This window comes from Cyprinus carpio, chromosome B18 (genome assembly GCF_018340385.1).
Source record: "Cyprinus carpio isolate SPL01 chromosome B18, ASM1834038v1, whole genome shotgun sequence".
NCBI lineage: Eukaryota > Metazoa > Chordata > Actinopteri > Cypriniformes > Cyprinidae > Cyprinus > Cyprinus carpio.
In genome coordinates, this window is record NC_056614.1 from 1,646,617 (window position 1) to 1,666,815 (window position 20,199).

The window sequence follows — 20,199 nt, forward strand, 5'->3', positions numbered from 1 at the left end:
CAATACCATAAACTAAAGCGTAAACCAGGATCATGTGACATGAGTCGAGAGCATGTCAGTCGAGAGCATTTGTCTTTTTGGGAGTGAGATGATATGAATTTTTAAACAAACGTGTTTCATAAACAAAAGGCCTAGGGTTTGGCTAAGATGCCTCATAAGTGAGACAAATTTGTCTCAAGTGGTGTTCAATGCAATAATGTAATACAGTATTTCTGTATCCTGACAGTAAGATGAATGAGGTACAGTATTCAGCACAGTGTTTCAGCCATTATGAAAGTGCAGCAAAATTGGACTAGAATTTGTTGTTTAAAAGTGATTTTTCATTTATTATATTTAGGACTGTCACAGTGATGACATTTTTTCCTGGTATTAGGAAGTCATACAAAAATAATTGGGATTACAGTTTGTTTACTGTGTACATGCTACACTGAAAAATGGCAACAGTGTATTAAAGCCAAACACATTATTTAACATAATAAATCAAGCTAAATACATTAATTTAACATTATTATAGGTAAAAAATATAGCTGTTTAATGTAAAACCTGACACTAATACACATACAGCACCTTAAAATAAAGTCATATATTCACATTTACACTGAAATATAAATCTATTATTTGCTGTTATAAAAACATTATTATATTATATTATATTATATTATATTATATTATATTATATTATATTAGATTATATTATATTAGATTAGATTAGATTAGATTAGATTAGATTAGATTAGTCTGATTTCCATTTACCCAGTTCAGGCCATATGAACATTAAATTAAAATAATGTGACATTTATTTTTACTGTTGTAGTGAAAATAAAATTATGTAATGTTAAAATATTTCTCATTTATTCACTTTCAAGTGCCATTTTTTAAAAAACACGTATACCTTAAAAAGAAAGTAATTTATTCACATTTAACTTGAAATATGAAAAAAATACAAATGTATTATTTACTGTCATGCAAATATTGCTTATTATATTTCATTATAATATATTATTATATTACATTATATTATATTTTTAGGTCTTTAGACATTTATATAATAAACTATTATAATCTAATATAATTAGACTGTAAAATAGTGCTTAGTGAAATGACAAAAAATGACTAAAATATGAATTATTATGTAATGGTATTTTTGTCCTAATTTCTTCACTTTCAAGTGGCATTTGAAGACGGTCCAGTTAAACCCTCGAGTCTTTATTTTGCATAATGGGAGACCTTTAAGTTTCTGTGTGTCATTGAGAGTTTTGTTTAATATGCTCCTCTTTCCAAATCCCAAAGAAGTGTTTTCATCTCCTCCTCTGTGTCGTTCAATTTTAATGAGATTTTTATGGCAACTTTCAGCGTCCAAAAATGTGTGGAAATACGCAAATGTGAAAACGCTCTTTATGAGTGAGATTTCAATGCAAAGCGCATTTGAAGCACCTCTTGAGATCGCCTTGAGTGCTTTACGAACTCCAGACTTTATTCAATTCAAATTCTGTACATTTTGGATGGTATTACGTGATTTGAATTTAAAGCACAGCGGATATCTCAAATAGTCGTTTTAGATCAGGAACGCAGGAAAAAAGGGTCGAGTGCGGTGGGAAGTTGCTTTCTCTTCTAATCTCAGGTCAGCCTGCAGACAAAGGGCAAGACATGAGTTTTGTATTTGTCTGAAGGGGAGAACAGTTTCAGAGAAAGCAGTAGTGTTGGGTTCGACGGCGAAGGCCGTTCTCGGGAGAAACCTAAAAGGATTATTTCATTTGAAGCTTTTCTGCTTTGGGTTTGGTTTGGGTGACCGAGTTTCCCTTCAACCGGCAAACCCCTGATTCAGCTCACCTTTATAATCATCACCAGCAGTTTCTACAGCTTCAGCTGGTCCGTAGCTCTCACCTGGAGGGGAAAGAAAACAAGTTTAAACTTCAAAATCAGCAGTCTGCAGAGTAATTCCGCCGAATAAAACTACTTTAAACGTTTTCATCATGGCAGCACTCTGCTCAAATTTTGTTGTCGTACAAGTGTTGCAAACAGAATTGCTGTCATACTGTGATTATGTTACTGCATCAAACAAACCTTCGGGCAAACATACTCTCCTCCCTGAAAAGAATGAATCACAGCACTTTCTAGCCGGAGGCTTGGTGTTTTTAGAGCGACAAGAGGTAAAATGATAAGGAGGAGGGATCCGCGCTCTCTGCAGCCTGGCGTTGTGGTTTTGTCCTCTCGTGTCGATTGTCCCTGAAGAGTCTTGCATGCATTTTGATAACAGCTTTATTCAGCATATGTCTTTCTCTCTATCTAGGCTTTGATCTGACCCCGCTTTCTCCTTCCCCTGGTTCCTCAAAGAGCCGTTTCCGGATCTCCGCTCTCCTCGTGAGCATAAGGAGTTTGCCGGAGAACAGCGAGCTCCCTCGCTCCCAGTGCTCTCGCGTCAGACTCCGCAGACTACCATCAAAGGCTTGTGATGAATAATCAGACAAAGTTACAGTGGAGAGGTACATTCAAGGTTTGCAAAAGTCAGTTTTCAGTTTCGTAGAACAACGGTGAGAAGGGGAATGTAACTTTTATCATCTGCAGGGTTGCATATGACTGCTGCTCATTTAAATCAGCCATATATCCATCAGGAATGACTTATACAAACACACAAAAAAAAAAAAAAAAAAAAAAAAAGTTTACTCTACAGTTGCTACTAAATCACAAATAATCGCATGGAAATTAAATGTGACATTTAAAAAAAAATAATAATAATATTTTTCTTTTTCCTTATAAAATGTCCTCCACTAATCTTTGTTTTAAAAGCGATTTTTAACAATGTAAAATATAAAATACAAGTTTGTTTCTGAATAAAATAATGCTCAGATTGAGACATTCATTTAGTGTAACTATAGCAAGATATTTAATATTGTAAATTAATAAATAAATAAAGTCTGTTTGTATTTCCTTAAATCCTTTGAGAGAGAGAAAAGAAATAGTGTCCACTTATTATTAAAAATGTGTAAAATAGTTTTGTTCATAAATAAAATTGCATATATATATATATATATATATATATATATATATATATATATATATATATATATATATATCCATTCCACAGAATTTCACTGGAATTCAGTAGAGAAACAAAATAAAAGTTTTGTTTACATAATATATGAATGTGTACAGGGTATATTTATTATGTATGTATAAATACACACACATAAATTATATATTTAGAAAATATTTACATGTATATACATTTATATATTTATATTCTTATATTTTATATTATATATACATATATGTAATATATAAACATAACATATTCTTCTTTAATATATACATGCATGTGTGTGTATTTATATATACATAATAAATATACACAGTATACACACATATATTATGTAAACAAAACTTTTATTTTGGATGTGATTAATCGTGATTAATCATTTGACAGCCCTAATATATATATATATATATATATAAATAAATATATATATATATATATATATATATATATATATATATATATATATATATATATATATATAAAATATGCATAAGTAAACATTAATTTTTAAGGAATTAGATTTTTCTGATCATAATGCATTTTTTTTTTTTTTTTTTTTTTTTTTTACCAAAGTTGACTTAAATCCTTAAATCCTTTCTCAATTCACAATGGTATTTTTTCCCCCAGATTAATATGCAGTGACAACAATCTGAAAAGTGTAAACAGAAATGTGTGGTGTGAGTTTGACCAATGGCAGGGTGTTCCTGAAACCTGAATGAAAACAATATCTGGTGATGCACATAGAGCAGAAATTATACATTTCATCTAAAAAAAATGACCCACTAGGGAAATTTAAGAAATAAACCTCAAGATTTATAGTCTGTTTCTGATCATTAACTTTATAGCCGCAGTCTAATAAAAGCAATACAGCATGCTGGCATGTTTGTTGAGGTGCGGGAGCGACGCGGCAGGAGGAAAGAAATAATACTGACGTTTTTCCAAGAACACGTTTATCAGATGCTGAGCTGGCCAAAACAAAAAAAAGGCTTTGTTTATTCCCTCTCTCCGCCGGCTGCGTCTCTGAGACAGCTCCTTATTGCTCTTCATCAGACGAGAAACGAGCAGAAGAAAACCTCAGCGCTGACAAGGTCACAAACACGGACAGAGAAACAAGTTTAAGGTACATTTCCACCATGCATCTGAGCAATGGAGGAGCTGGGACGCTGTGATATCATCTTTATCTTCTGTTCAACTTTCTCATGAACTCAGCAACTATACAAAGTGACTTCAGTCTCTTATAATCGCTCTGTGTTTCTCTCAGTCGCAAATTACAGGTCAGCAGAGATCAGGAGCATCACATTTCACTCCTCCACCTCGCCATCTACTTCCTTTCATTCACTACAGCTGCAAAGATTCATGGGAAATGTAGTTCTTTTTTTTCCCTGTTGTTTGAGATATATATATATATATATATATATATATATATATATATATTGTACCATTCATAATTTTGAGGTCAGTTTTTTTTTTCTTTTTTTCTTTTTCTTTTTTTTTTGAAGAGATTAATACTTTTTATTTTGCAAATATGCATGATATTGATCAAAAGTGACAGTAAAGACATGTATAATTGTACAAATAAATGCTGTTTTGGATTTCTATTCATCTGTGAATCCTGAAAAAAAAAAAAAAAAAAGAGTGATAATAATCAGAAATGTTTCTCGAGCAGCAAATGAGCATATTTTTAGGTGGTTAATGTCTATGTTACGTACGCTTCAGTTAACATGCTCAAGTGAACTATATTGTATTGGTAGTGTTATTTGGGAATACAAAGTATTTATTTTGTTGGTCCACCCCAGATAACATTCCTATGCAAAACAGTAGGTGCATTTTCCGGTGTGAATTATGCTTACCTGCATATAAAATGTTTCCCACTGAAAGTTATTGTGTATCTGACCTGCTGATTGAGGGAAATGATTGGATCCTCAGGATATACTGCGACAGGCTCATGCTTTGCAAGCTTTTGCAATTACTGTTAGTGTGCTGGAATGTCGTTTCTTTGTTTGTTGTTGTTTTTGCCAATGGACCAGATGTGGGGAACGTAACAGATACACAGACAAAGCAGCATATGGCACAAATCACTTGTATTCATTATGTGAATGATGCAGAAGAACAAAAAAACAGGACTGCAAGTGAAAAGCAACCAATAGGAACTGCATCAAAGCCACTAAGCGAGTCAAACGTGTGGGTGAAATCGTTCTTTCTTCTGGTGATAAGCACATGCTGTGTGTGTGCTCAGAAACATCCAGCACAGCAAATCCACAAATCATGGCGCAAAACTGAAATATACATAAACACTGCCTTTACAAATGGATTTCTAAAAGATTTTAGTTGTGTGAAAGCGCAGCTCTATTATAAGTTATATTTGAAACAAGGATCACAAATGTGCAGATATGAAGAAGGCAGAAAGTGTCTGCAGGGGCTCAGTGCTGCGGTGATGAGCGCTGCTGTCATTTCAGCTGAGGGCCAGACATGAAAAGATGTCCTTGTCAGTCTCTCTCAGTCTTCAGGTCTAATGCTCTGCTTCATATGGGATTAATCAGCAAATGCTTATGAAAGAAAGACAAAAAGAAAGAAAGTAGGGCTGTGACAGCTAGTTAATAGAGCGGATTATCAGTAATGAGAATACTGTAGTTGACAACAGTTCATTGTCAGTTATTTGGTTTTCTCTGCACTCTGTACAGATAATTATGGAATATAAGGAAAGGTAATTACAACATTTTTCTTGCAATTCTGAGAAAAAAAAAAGTCATAATTGTGAGATAAAAACTCAGGATTCTTTTTCTTGCAATTCGGACTTTACAATTCTGTGTTTTTAATTGTGACTTAATCATTTAAATCTTATAATATTGATTATTATTATTATTATTATTATCATTTGCAGAATACAGAATTTATATCTCACAATTCTATTTTTTTTTTCTGTTTGATTTTTGTCTCTGCCACAGAATAAACAAATACAAATGTACATTTTTTATCTTGTAATTATGACTTTTTTATTTTAGTTCTGAGTTTACATCACAATTCATTTTTATATATAATGTGACTTTTTCTCTCACAATTCTGACTTTTTTACTCCCAATAATATTAAGTAATTCAGATTTTTCTTCTCAGAATTGTGAATTTAAAGTGTTTCTGCGGGTCTTAAAAGATCTTTATTCACCCTTCCACAAATTAAGGTCTTAAAAGGTTTCATATATATATATATATATATATATATATATATATATATATATATATATATATATATATATATATATATATATATGTCATTAATTGTTGCATATACTTCAAAAGTTAAAAATAAAATCAATGAATAAAATAAATAAAAAATCTTCCTCAGTACTGTTGTATTGTTTTCCAATAATGCAATCTTCTGAGAAAATTAATACAAATAAGTTAATTTATGCTTAAAACAAGAATAAATATCTGCCAATGGGAAAATTCTTCTTCTTCTTCTTCTTTTTTTTTTTTTTTTTTTTTTTTTTTTGATGCCATTGGTGCATATTTGTTCTTGTTTTGATCATAAACGTACTTAATTTTGATGAATTTCTTACATTTATTATTGGTCTTTATAAGGTCTTAAAATGTTTTAAATTTATGTTCACAAAACCTGCAGAAGAAGTGTATGTCTTGCAGTTTGAGTTAATTTCTCACAATTCTGAATTGCGAGAAAATTCTAAATTGTGAGATAAAATGTTGCCTTTTATTTTATTTTATTTTATTTTATTTTATTTTATTTTATTTTATTTTATTTTATTTTATTTTATTTTATTTTATTTTGGAACATTCTTAGGTGATTTTGAGTGGTTTTTTGGAGTTGTTTAGTAGTAGTTTATTTTATTGTATTTTTTTTTTTATTTTTTATTTTTATTTTTTTTTTGACAAAAACAGATTTGATAAATGGTTACAGAGAGCTGCAGCAGAGAAAAATGATGATGATGATAATAATAATAATAATAATAAAAATCTACAATGTAAGTTGTTCAAATCCAGGCAGCACTCTGTGCTAAACGCTTCATAACTAAATGCTTCAGAGAAGGTCGTGAGTGCATACAGTTGTTTAATGACAGCTTTGACAACTTGATTGTGTTCCTGAGTGCGGCTGAGAGTTTTTAAACTTACATTTTACTGCTATAGCCGTATGGCGAGCATTTCCAAGCATCTTCTCATTATTCTCACAACAGAGGACAGAGAAAATGTGTTCGGATCAAGACGGGTCACAGGAAGGTTTTGTGCCGTTTAATTCATCCTAATGCAATTACGTCCAGGCTTTGTGATTACATGCTGTGGGGAGGCAATTAGATCCAGAGCACAAATCATTTATTTAACCTTTGAAGGCTGTCTGTTTGACTCGCTCTCTGCTTTGAGTCCAAATAAGTCCGAGTGTGAGGGCCAAGATGAACTCCGGACAGCCTCACACTCAATTACACTAAATTACAACACGTTAGCATCAGTCAAAGATCCACATTACGGCGTTCATGCATGCACACGTCCATATCACTCATGCATATTGATGTGAGATGCGTGAGCATTAATGTGTTTTCTCTAGCGACGGACGCTGCGTTTATGTGCTTTTTCGCGCATGAGATATTCAGTGTGGGCGAATCAAGGGAAGGGCAGAGCATAGCATGGCTAACACGTCTATTTATAGACCATATTCAGTATCACGCTGTTTTACAAATTAAATATAAGCCTTTTATCTGATAAGTCTGCTTAAGTCGGGCTTAAAGATCGTGTGCTGTCAAAGCAGAGCCGATAATCAGTTAATAGCAGAACTAGCAGGCAAAGTATATCGACACGTTAAAGAGGTTACTTGTGTTAACATGCTTGCTTTTTTAAGTCAATAGTATTTTTGCGATAATGACTCAACGTATAGACTCTATACTGTCATTTTTACCCATCCTGCGCTGGAGTTAATTACCCTGATAACGATAAAATCACCAACGCTCAGGCTGCTGTCAATTCCAAACCTCATTATTTTAAGCAGCGGGACAATTCAATTCAATAATTAGTCACGCAATCCTTAACCGGCAAAGTTCAATGACCTTGGCATCGAAGGGAAATACAGTATAATAATGACATTTTTAACCTCGCTTGCTACTTAGAAAGTTAATTATAAATTAATACGTAAGCTTTATTCAACATATACAGTTTGGATGAAAGAAATCAAACATTGAAGCAGAATTAAACAGAGATTGTGTCAATGTTTGACAGTTTAATTAGGTTGCTTTTATTATGTTTAGTTCTGTTGAGATATGCCAAAATTGCCTGTTACAGTACTTGATTATATTCATATCAGGACTTGTTTACTAACAGTGTTAAATTAGTACTGTTTAAAATTTATAGTTTTATTTATTATAGTTTCTAATAAATATCTTGAATTACCTTGATATATATTTTGAACTTTACCTAATAAAACATATTGTATTTTAAGTCAATTTTAGTGCATTAACTTAAACTAAACAAAAATGAGAAATATTTCCTTGCCAACTAACTAAAATAAGTCTAATAAAAATAATAATAATAATGAATCATTTTATTTTAATATTTTTTTTAAATAGTTTTATTTAACAATAAAAAAAATAAAAATCCATGTTTTTGCACAGCTCTTCATTATTTATTCCTTATATATTAAGAAATAAAAATATTTATCTATTTATTTTAGTAAAAAGGCTGTTGACTTCATATCTAAAAATCAGCATGTGTGGTTATTTGTGCTAAAACAATTAGTTAATGTTAGTTAATGTATTAACTAATATGAACAAAATATGATTAATACATTATTTACGGTATATAATAATCATTGTTATTGTTAGTTCATGAAAAAAAAAAACTAAAAACATTAATTGTTAGTTCATGTTAATCCACAGTGCAATAAGTACGTTAACAAGCACAACTTTTGAACTAAGATTAATAAATGCTCTACAAGTATTGTTCAATATTAATTCATGTTAATAAACTAAAGTAGTTAACTAATGTTAACTGATGATCATTATTGTGAAGTGTTACCAATAAGGCTTAAACTTAATAATGCCTAATAAACTTCAATTTAAAATACATATTAAATAAAATAATTGTAATATAATAATTAAATGCGCTGAATCACATGAGACTTAACACAGTTGATATTGGAAGGCAGGTAATGTTTGGTGGATAACTGTCCCGATCTGACCTCTGGAGATTCAGAGTCTGGACAGGCTTGATGCTTTCAGATAAACAAATAATGAGCATCTCTCTCCACCGTGACTTGAAAACCTATTTAATTAAGTGATGAAACAGCAGCAGCTTTGAATTATTGAGCTCCAGCTAAACCCGGACGGAATCTGTGAGCTGGACTAGTTTTTGAAGTAGTTAGCAGGAGGTTTAAATGAATTCCTCTCCATTCGTCCCCAGCTTCTCGTCAGTCCGTGGTGATGGTGACATCGAGATGTCCTGCTGGTTTTGTTGTGGAAAGAGAGAAATCGTATTTGCTGATGCTGTTTGAATTGTAAAGGATATGGCCTAGAGCAGCTCGGGACAGAACATCAACTTTGGAGCCAAAAGTCTGAGGCCACTCGTGAAAATCAACATTTTTTATTATTATTTTTTTTTTAAATTGTATACCAATTTCACTAAAAAGTTGAATTGAGAAGTTTTAGAGTGTGTTGCATTTCTTTGTATTTCTTAGAGTTTTTAGCAATGGAACTATATTGTAGGTTTTGCTCTGTCTCTGCTTTGCTTTAATGAGAATGGTCCAAAACAAGCATGTTGTGCTTCAATGGGCGAAAGAACAAAGGAGTCCCAAATTAATTTAATATGTTACTGTTAAGGTGCAGTTTGCTTGTATTATTTATTCTGTATTTAACATCTTGTATTATTGTATTTTATTAACGTTGTTGAGAAGAAAGGAGTCACAAATGAACTTATATCTGATTAGTGAACTAGCAATAATGCGTAATAAATATGATCAATTATATTTTTTATTCATATTTAATACTGTACTCTCTAAAAATGATTTGAAATTGTAAATAATAAAGATGATTAGAGCACTTTTTAAAAGTCTACGTCCAGCTGTCATGTTTAAATCAGTGCGTTCCTTTCTGTTTCTTTCTAATTGTTAGTGAAATTTACTAGCAATTTCTGAGTAACAATTGTTTGTATTGTACATTTTTTTTGGTTTTTTATTATTATTATTATTATTATTATTATTATTATTATTATTATTAATAATAATATTATTTAACATATATTTAAAAGTTATTTTTGAAATTCTTAACATCATTTTACCTCATTACATTTATTTGTATATATTTTTCAAGAACACAAAACTTTTTTTACATGTCCAAAAAAAAGCTAAATTCAAAATAAGTGTAAAATACAAATAAATAAAAAAGAAAAATACTAAAATAAAATAAAATAAAATACTAACACGGAAAATTCCATCATATTAACATGGGCCATATTTTTACAACCTTTAAAATTTTAAATTATTATTATTATTATTATTATTATTATTATTATTTGAAGTTAAATAAAACAAAAACATTACAAGAAAATATTCATCAGTCTTTCTACGTTACTTAAAATTTTCAAGTTTTAATTCAGTGTGTTACTTGCCATTTCTTCCTAATTATTTGTAACAAAAAAAGAAAAAAAAATCTACCATTTTTTTTTTTCGTCTTATTGCTCCCTGCCCATTTTATTCTCAAACTACTCAAACCCCAAAAGTTTTGACCCAGAGTTTCTCTGGTGGTTCCTCAAATACACCTGAATCAGCTCATCAGAGTCCCGAGGAACATCTGTTTAATAAAATCAAGAATGATTAGGCTTGGATTCAATATTAGCAGTGTGCGAGTCTGGCAGGAGGAGGATTTAGCAACCCTCACATAAGAGACAAATTATTCCAAGAGAGGTGTAATGTGAACAATAAAACAATCCCTTGTTAATGAAACTAAAATCAGTCTAATACCTCCTTTAAAAGATGAACATGCATGCATACGTGTTCAAACGTCATCATGCAGATGGACAGGCATGTGCTCCGCTTCATCTTATTTCCAGTCATATCCTGATTTGAGAGAAAGCATCTGTCCCTCAGTGTGTGTCTGACACCTGTGGAGCACCTGCACATGCTCAGTCAACATCTGTCTCAGGTGTGCTCCAGCGATGGGAACAGACACCTGTCAGCGTCTGATTGCTAATGCACCAGCACCGTGAACCTTTTAGACGTGATGCAGATATGAGCTCCTCGTGCAGCCGATGCTTTTTACCGTGCAGCTTTAATTGTGCTGGAAACCATACATGAACTTTCATATATATCAGTTTACATATAAAGATGTGCTTAAGAAGTTTTAAGTGGGTCAAAAGCACTGATTGCATTCAATACAAATTTGAACCACAGTGCATTATTATTTAAGTGCACTTAACTAAAAACATTACATTTGCTTCACACTTGAGTACATTCTTCAAAAGTATATTATTCCTGTAATAAGTATTCTTTTTAGAAGTATGCTCATACGTGTACTTCTTTTCTGCAAGGGCTAACAGGCAGCCATTAGATGAATGTTTGCAAATGTAGCTTGCAATATAAAGGAAGTTTCTCAGTGAGCTGAAATACTTGCAAATCCATTTACTCAGTGTGTTCTGTAAGCTGTTTTATATATAGAACACACAAGCTCCGTTAACACAGAAATAATTACTGCCATCTAACCACAGCAGTGCTTTACAGTGGCAATGATCTAATGTATATCTGTTAAGCATGTAACCTTTTTTTTCTTTTTTATTTATTTTTTATGAGCCTCTCTCACCGTGTCTACACAGGACAGCTTGAGGCTGTCTACACTAGACGAAAGTGACCACTGCAAATCACGCCACATCCAGCATATACAGCATCACTGATTATAATGGGTTCTATTGTATATTGTCACGCCGAATTTTTGTATTTTATTTTAGTTCTACTGTGTTTATTCATATATTTTTTTTCTTTTTTCTTTTTACATTTTAAACATGTTAATGTAGATACATTTTTATTTTCCAAATGTTTATATATATATATATAATATCATTTATATTGTTTAATATATATATTTTTTTTTTTTTTTTTTTTTTTTTTTTTGCATGTAATAAGTATTTTTATTTATTGTAGTATATGCATGACACGCATACACTTCATTTTTTCCCCAGTAATTTTAATTATATTGTGTTTTAAGCATAAATTTGGGATACATTTTAAACATATTTCAGAATATACAGTAAAATGGCCAAAATATATATGTACACGAATAGATTTTTTAAATAATATCAGTTAAACTGTATTTTGGCCATATATTTAGGATACAGTTGAAGCATATTTCAGAATGGACAAAATATATTTATATAAAAAATATATATATTTTCAAAGTTGTAAATTTATTTTTGTGTCCTCTAAGATGTATATGTTTGTGTGTATATATATACATAATAGATATATATATATATATATATATATATATATATATACACACACAAACTTATACATATTAGTACATATATATATATATTATATATATATATATATATATATATATATATAGAAGTATATATATATATATATATATATATATATATATTTATATATATATATATATATATATATTATTGATATTTATTTAATTCTAGTGCGTTTTAATGTTTTTCTATTTTTTTTCTGCTGTTTAGAATATATTTAACATATATTTATTATATACAATCATTTTTCAGTGGTGATGGTCAATGATCAGTCTCAAGCTGAACATATCTCACGTTGTGTTTGTCCTCATTAGCAGAGTTACAGCACACAGCCGGCATTACGCTTTCAATCTACGCTTTACATCTAAGATGTGATGATAACCAGCAAATGTCAGCAGCTCAGGAGTTAAAAATACACAACACATCAAGCCAATCCTTTTGATATGAATGAACACATTTCTAAAGAGCTTACGTAACCCGCCTTTTCCAGTTTTCACTGCGATTTGCCTCTTCACGGCGTTAGTTCCACAGGATGTTTGCTGTGCTAGCCGAGCGATTGTGCTTCCTGACGTGAATTCTGAGGCCCTTGCCAACACATTCGGAATAATTGCCCATGAATCAACTCCCATCTGTCCAATTTGGTCTCTGTGGCTCGGTCCTTGTCGTCAGGCCCGTCCGTCTGTCAATGAGACGCTGAGGGATTCAGCAAGGCAGGTGAACAAATGAGAGAAGCAGTGTCATTATATATTCTCTGCTATTGCTTCAGAGGTAATTTGCATGACCCAGAATATTCTGAGGAAATGATGAACGTTATCCTGTCCGAACAATGACACAGCTAGCACGCGGCAGGAGTTTCCGCACATGAGGCCTTCATCAGACTCATATTATGTGATTAGAGGCTTGGATAAGTCTTACCTGGTAATCTAGTACCATTAGAAACTCATTAACAGAGCTCTGCCTGTCATTGTAATATCCTGAAAGGCTTCTCTCTGGGAAAGGGAGGAGGTGCTTGCTAAATGTCAGCGGTGATTGATGAGCAACGAGGTGATATTAAATGACGGAGAATCTATCATGTGTTCCTGAAGCATTAGCCTCAACTTCTCCTGTCTTTTTTGACTTTGTTTTGAGTCACTTGGGATACGAACGGTGCGGAGAACTTGCGGTCCAACAGATTTCGAAACCAGAGGGGAGTCTGTCTAAGTGGAGAGACGCCTAGCATTTGCTAGTCATTAGCATACCATTACATCTTGTTATCTCTTGTGGGAATGCTGAAACTTTTTGCATTATGGGTGTGGAATTCACAATAGGCTGTATCAAACTGCATCATCTGATGAAGTCTTTAAAAGCCAATGAGCGCGGGTAAAATATAACATTGTTTTGTTCAAAGTGGTTTTGATTGCTTTGCATTCGGAGTGTTTTATTTATGTCTTCTCTTCCTAATTCTCTGCTCTTGTGTTTTCTTCTGCACATCCACTGAGGGTCTCATTTCCATACTTTGGTGCTGCAGTCATTTACTTGAGAGCGAATTAGAGCTCAGTTTCTCTCAGCGCCGCTGATTGTGCTGCAGGCTTGGCACATTGGGGATTCTGGTTACATACAGCAAATTATATGAATATTGTACAGCAGTCAGTGTAACCAGGTTAAATAAAAGTTTATTGATGTACAGTAAATAGTGCTGGGCGCTGTGTTGAATTACAGTTTGGATTTGTCGAGTGCCGTTCCAGTTTTAACTTCATTTTCATAAAGTATACAAACTTAAGTCAGTTTAATATAATTTAAATGAACTAATATATTATATATATATATATATATATATATTATATATATATATATATATATATATATATATATATATATATATATATAAATGGCTTGGACATTTAATTATACTTAAAAATGTAAGGCAGCAGCTAAACTGAAGCTTTTAAGTTGAAGCAAATGGAAATTTTGTACATTGTGTTCACTGTTGGGTGTATTAGTGGATTTTCAGTGACTCTTTCTGTATGTTACATTGTTAAGCCAGTAGGTGGCGACAAGTGACTGTCTTTATAAGTGATTAATTGATTAATTTGTTAATTCATTTTTTTTTTATTTAAAAAACAAAGATTATTTTAGAAATAAACTGAATGACTGTCTTTATGAATGAGTCATTGCATTATTCACTCAACCAATTTGTTGAAAAAAAAAACAGTGATTAAACTAAATAGCAGAACTGCTTGTGGCGCAAAGATACAGTGTTTTATTTTGCTTTGGCTCTGATTAAAAAATACTTTTGTTAATGAAGAATTTACAGTAATTGAAATGTTGAATTACTTTATATAATTCATACTTGTTGTGTTAAAGTTCTAGGTGTGAATTACAACATATTTTTTGACCATAGGCTGAGATTTTTTGTATTTTATTTTATTTATTTATTTTTTTAAGATATATTCTGTGGTTGTGTAGATTTTTTTATTTTTTTATTTGGTATGTAAGATGTGTTTAAGTGTTTTGTGAGTATCAGCCATATGTAAACATTTGAACGGACGGCTGATGATGTTGATTTTGTACGGCACTCGATCACAGAGGAGCAGAAGTACAGCAGGTAAACACTAATTTACAACAACCTCATAATCTTTGGAAAATATTTCTGACTGTGAAATTGCCATTACAAGAGTGCGTGGAATGAGCTGTCAACGAAACCACACAGAGCTCATGTTGTTCATGAATATACAGTACGTTTATGCCGGCTGCGGTATATCGCTCTGCTTGTGTGCATTGTTCACAGAAGTATGACATCCTAATCTCCGGCAGGCCCTCTCTGTGTAATACGTATCTTTAGCCCTGTGATTGCCTTCGGTGAGAGATTCAGATCAGGCGTGTCTAATGACGAACAGGTAATGCACCATTGTGCTTTAAGAGGATGACATGACTCTGCTATCTGCAGCTCTGAAAATGAGCGTTGGGAAATGAAATCAGCAGAATGACTTCAGTAAAACCTCATGAGTCACTGCAGCCGGATTTCTTCAAGGAGAATGAGATTTACTGAAATGAGTAGTGAGTAGCCAGACAAAAGAGGCGAAGAATTCCTGCAGGCTTGAGCTGTACATATATGTCAGTTTCAGCGGTCATGTTCATATCACCACTGAGCAGCCTTTTCCATGAATATATACACATTTATATATTACTTTTATTAAAGCTGTTCAGATAACACCCAGTCATTATCACTGTTGAACACAGCCATAATAAATCCAAGCAGCATGCATTGTAAAGTAAAAACAAACAAACAAACAATAAATAAATTAATTAATTAATAAAATCAAAGCAAATTATAAAAACTTAAAATAATCTTAAAGGGGATTATTCAATATACAGTATATCAAGTAAGTTAGAGCATTTTAAGTGACTCCTTTTATCAGTTGCTGTAAAGATTGAAATATAATTGGCTTTTTTAACTGTATATATGTAGTTATATATATATATATATATATGTGTGTGTGTGTGTGTGTGTGTGACTGAAAGTGCTACACTCCAATACTATAGTTAAAAACATCATATGAGCCAAAATATTTCATTTCATACAACACAACTTTATGAAATATGTTGACTGTTACAAAGAAGCCCTTGATTTCAGACCCTGGCTCGCAACCCATTTTACTTTCTGAAATTCGACATCCAGTCAAACAGGATATTCAGTGAGGAAAGAAAATGAAGGATGATGCTTGATGTTTTCCCCCCAATGGGAATTGATTGGTTCATGAAAAGTGCTCTCTGTATGACAGATGGTTGGAGGCGAGGGGTTGAAGAATTACGAGGGTCTCATGATGTCAGCCGAAAGAAAAGTGGTTTCAGAGGACACTGTGAGAAACATTTGTTTTCTTTGTACTGCTGCACACAGATGAGTTGTTCCCAATAAGACCAACAACGTGTCTTAAGAAAGTAAATAGCTTCTACGCTATGCAACTGAAATATCGAAACTGACCTGTGATATGTAATTGGCTCATTTTTCATTTTACAAACTACAGTTGCTAGGCGAGATTCAGTCATTGCATTGCTTCCAATCAAGTGCAATTTTGAATTTGTAATGTGCACTTGTGCATACGAAGGATCTGAGAGTTGTATTGGAGGAGGTCTGTGCCGGCTCCGTCATTAATCACGCTAGGATGCTACTACGAGTCGTGTTGCATCGTGATGTTGTGTTGTTTTATTTGTGCAGTGTAGCATGTTCCCCAGAGATCTCTGGCTCGACCGCCTCCCACACGCCAATTTACAGCTTCGCAGCGTCGTCCAGAGTACACGCTCAGTGCTTTCTAATGCACATGTTCTCTCTTCGTAATGCATGAGCGTGTGAATTAGACGGATTGAGATGATGGAGTTTGTGTGACGGGGTAATGCTCTTCTGTTTGACCTTAATTTTCCTCTCCACATCACTTTGAATGCTGTTCCTGATGAATATTTAATCAATATTGAATATGGAGCTCATATTTGATGAAATGTGTAATTATTGATAAGTGCCTGGTGCTAGTGTTCATTATTAATACACAGGTCCTCCAGTGCTGCAGATGTTCAGACAGGTTCAAGTTGCTCCGCCGGATGCAAATCTGAGAGAGAAATGTGACAGAATGGAGCTGCAACACTTTCACTCTGCAACTTCCAATGTCTATTATTTATAGTCGCACTGTCACATACCAACACATATATATGTGCCATACACATCATGATTGAGCATATGGCACAGAAATCTCAGGATTAAGCATTAAAAAACCTCAGTGTATTGCAGTATGAAATGCTGCACTCATGGGCGTACATACATTATGCTCTTCACAATGATAGAGACTATAGCTGTCAGTTGTTTTATTTAATTAATTTATTTATTTACATTTTAAAAAATTAATCATATGAATCACTTGCATATATCAATTTTATCAAATACTATTTGGCTTTTATATGAACATCACAGCTTGCCTTTTTTTTTTCAGTGTCTTACGCCATGAGCACCACATTTTTAAATCAAGTTAAATTAAATAACATTACATTTATCTGCATTTTGTTCTATTCTATTGTAATTGTCTAGCTGTTTGAATTTAATGTCATCATATCATGTTTTAATATATATATATATATATATATATATATGTCAATATATATATATATATATATACACACACATATATATACACACACACACACATGCACACACACACACACACCACACATATATATATATATATATATATATATACACACACACATATATATATACACACACATGCACACACACATATATATATATACATATATTAAAACATTATATATGTGTTCTTTTTTATTTTAAATAAGTCAAAATAAGTCTTAAGTAAAAATTAAATATTAATTACTTTGTTGTGATTTTGTTGTTTTTATTTGTTTTTTATTATTTAGCTTAGTTTTAGAAATTTTAGTACTTAGTAAAATTTTTTGTTGTTTCATCAATTAACTATTATTATTATTTTTTTTAACAACACTGGTTTGTTGAAAAGTTAAAATAATGTTTGCAAGATGATGAAAGCAGGTCAAGTCACATACAAACTTAGATCTAAACCTAAACCTACAGTAACTATGATATCCAAAATTATATTTCGTTTCATTATTTCAAATGACTTTTTTCCGAATTGTCGTGACTGAGTGTTAGTGAGCGGCTCGTCAGCTCATTACTCGTGTGGTTTGGCGAGGTGTGTTGCAGGTAGCAGCAGCTGGGGCTTCAAGCTTGATTTGCTCAGATGATAGATACATTTCTTTGTATGTATAAATAATTAAGTTATTTTTTCGCATGCTTTTTAAAATAAGCAATCGCTCTAAATTAGCATGTAATTGACAGTCCTAATATTACGATGTTTATGTAATACATCTAAATAAGCCTTTTTAATTATAAGCCTGTTAATGGATTCCATCTCTAAACATCACTCCGAAAGAAGAGAACATGGATGGCAGTACAGTATTGTGACAGTGTCGTGCTAACAGAGGTCAGAGAGTATAAAAACACGTTTCCTGTGCACTCGCAATCGCTAATGAGGTTTAACGATTCTTAAAAGATGTCACCTTTAATAAGGTCTGGCAGCCACCATGTGTATGTTAAGGGGTCTGTGTAGCCTGGGCTGCGGAGGGAGGAACTGATAAATAAATAAAGAAAAGAATGCATTAATAATGAAAGAACAACAGGAGAGCCTCTAGCATCAAACAGGCACGTACACATCGAAATCTGAAACACCAGTCTCTTATCTGAGCGATGGTTGTTTGTCATTAGTTGGCTGTCTTTGGTTTGCGTTTGTTTGTATGTTTGTTTGTGATAATTTATATCTATTTATTTGTGTGTGGGGCAGCTCGGAGAAAGCAGCGAAAGCCCGAGGTGATGCACTTCTCTTGGGTGTTTCTTGAGCCCATTATATGGAGGGGAGCCCTGAAAGAGGGTCATCGTGTTCAGTTATCAGACTGAAGAGCAGATTTCTATCGCTTCTCAGTGTCTTCGACAGAGCGAGGGCATTGCTGCTATCAGATCTTTAACATGTTGAGGGCCATCGCTAGCTAATTGGCTGCTCTTGAGATTCGAGATGAATGTCGTAGGACAAAAAGCAGTCAATAGAGAGGACAATACAGGTCTGACTGTGGTGTTTTCTTGGGCTTTCTGGAGACAGCCATTTTGCTCTGCAATCTGCCATTTTCTTCACGTTTTATCTTTCTGTCAGATTTCTTCATCAACACATTATATTCACATTACTGCAGCAGCACCCCATTAAAGTGAGTGATTCTCGTTCACAGTGGAGTACAGTCAAGTACAGTCACTTGCCGTCTATTGCCAAATTAAGAATTGGCATGCAAACACGACGTCTAAATAGAAAAGCACACTTAATCTGCCTGAATATCATTGCATTAGATGCAAAGTATCCAAAGTGTCATTTTTTGCTGGTTTTTAGTGGATGTCATTTCTCCTCAAAATCACACAGAGGTTCATCAACATTCAGCCAACGTTTGACGAGCAGTGCTACATTACCTTTTGATTTCATCTTCAACAATATATTTCTTCAGCTTTGAGAACTTTTATGTCCCAGGGGTTGATTTTTATTAAAACTAACAGAATTTTTTTTTTTTTTTTTGGATGTATGAAGGTCACATTAAAACAGTCTTGTAAGATTTATGCCAATTGCCTTTTTTGAATTTATTGTTACCCTTGTCCCAGACTTCAATATATTTTAGTTTATTTTTAAGAAAAGATATTGTAAAAATATCAATTGTTACATGATTAAAACTATGATAATTATAAGAGTGAAGAAATTGTAAATTGTTATGACTGATAATAAACATAAATGAAGTTAAATATCACTTACATAACTGTTTATTATCCATCCTTTCCAAATAAGTAGCATAGAACCACCCAGTGTTTTACAGTTTAATGCAAAGAAACTTATTTTATCTAAATGTTCTGTTTGAAAATTTTAGGTTTATAGTATGTATTATAATATAACATTACTTTTTTGTAAGAAAAAAAAATGTTGCATATAAAACAAAAGCTTATTAAAATATGTTTCACGAGAATATACTATTTCAGTCTTTCTACATCAAAATTTATTAATTCAGTGTGTTACTTGCTGTTTCTAGGTAATTATTTCTGAAATTTACTATCACAAATAGTTTCAACACCAATTGTTTACAAAAAACATTGTGCTACTGTGTTTCAGCTTAATTTA

At 32.5% G+C, this 20,199-nt stretch overlaps 1 protein-coding gene across 4 annotated transcripts in view; it reads left to right on the forward strand.

Moving 5' to 3' along the window:
• Window positions 1–20,199, forward strand: part of si:cabz01090165.1 (uncharacterized protein LOC100333421 homolog) — a 156,612-nt gene that overhangs the window by 53,231 nt on the left and 83,182 nt on the right. Inside the window, exon 2 of one of the 4 annotated variants that reach the window (XM_042743408.1) lies at window positions 2,291–2,494. The exons of 2 other annotated variants lie outside the window; for them this stretch is intronic. The gene's annotated coding sequence lies outside the window, so the exon portion shown is untranslated. The remainder of the gene's footprint in view (window positions 1–2,290; window positions 2,495–20,199) is intronic. One more of the 4 variants, XM_042743409.1, reaches the window with a different exon arrangement.